A 1,397-nucleotide genomic window follows, 5' to 3' on the forward strand; every position below is an offset into this window, starting at 1 on the left:
AACTACCCCTGGCATACCATCACCCGCCAACCAAGTGGGTTCTCTTAACCCTGCAAAAGGAACACTTTGTTAGCTACTGTTAAATTCTTCTCCGTCCTATCTAAGCACTGTCTGAGATCGAATAAAAAACTTACTTGCAACACTGCTGAAACGTGCGCAGGAATGGACGAGGCCACGTGGTCGTTTTCCTTGGCAAAACGCGTGATAGACTCCAGTCAGCATGGCATCCTTCAGGGCGCTCGCCAGCCCCCCCCCCCCACCCATTACGTCATCTTTCTCGTATTACTAATAGTTTCTTTGGGATACACGTAACATATTTAGACTGGGAAACTATCCACAATAACTTTAAATTTTATAATTGTCCCTTAACTTCATGAATTGTGTCTACATTAATTCGATAAAGTACATTTAGTTTTCTATAGGCCTAGTTCAAACTGCTCCCACTCCCCGCTAGATGGCATTGCTTGGAGGCCTTTGTTTTAACTTGCCACGAGGCGTGGGTGCTTCAGCCTGGCCTACATATGTTTCCCTGTTCGGCAGATCGGTCCCTTTTATTCTAACGCTTCTAAATATCACATTAAAATGTCTGAATATTATATATATATATATATATATATATATATATATATATATATATATATATATATATATATATATATATATATGCAATAAATCACTGTAGGTGCTGATCTAGGTATATGATAAACATCTTCATTCGGGTGAGCAGACTGTACTCACCCCTGAAGATGTGCACAAGCTTGGGAATTCATATATATATATATATATATATATATATATATATATATATATATATATATATATATATATATATATATATATATATATATATATATGTAAAACCAATCGAAATTCCTATTGGGGATTATTTAAGTGGATGGTAATGCAGTGGAAGGACCCCTCAGAATATCGAATGAGCACAAACAAAATTAATATAGTATTTAACGTAACCTGGACTGGTGTTCCTGAGATTGGGGTTAAAGAGACGCAATGGTAGTGTGATATGACACTTGTATTACTCAACAGCACCTCCCTTATAACACTAAAAAAATATTAATTGCACAGGAGACAACAATTCATTTGGATTGATCCCTCAACACATCTTTTATCGCTAGACACTCCTATCATCAGCATAGTAAACATGAATCTGGTCCCAATGTGAGCTCACCAGCTCAGGAGTTGCTGTGGTCAAGGGTCGCGCTTCCTTGAGTTTAAACCCACTGACACTCCCATTAAAACACAACTTGACGGATCCTTAACTCAGTAGCCCCTCAGCACATATATCCATAACATAGCATAGTGGTCTTGAATTCCCACAAAATAATTTTTACCACTAGAAAAATATTAGTTCTTAATTTGCTATCCTGCAAAAAGACCAA

The sequence above is a fragment of the Homarus americanus genome, unplaced genomic scaffold (assembly GCF_018991925.1).
Source record: "Homarus americanus isolate GMGI-L3 unplaced genomic scaffold, GMGI_Hamer_2.0 scaffold30279, whole genome shotgun sequence".
Taxonomy (NCBI): domain Eukaryota; kingdom Metazoa; phylum Arthropoda; class Malacostraca; order Decapoda; family Nephropidae; genus Homarus; species Homarus americanus.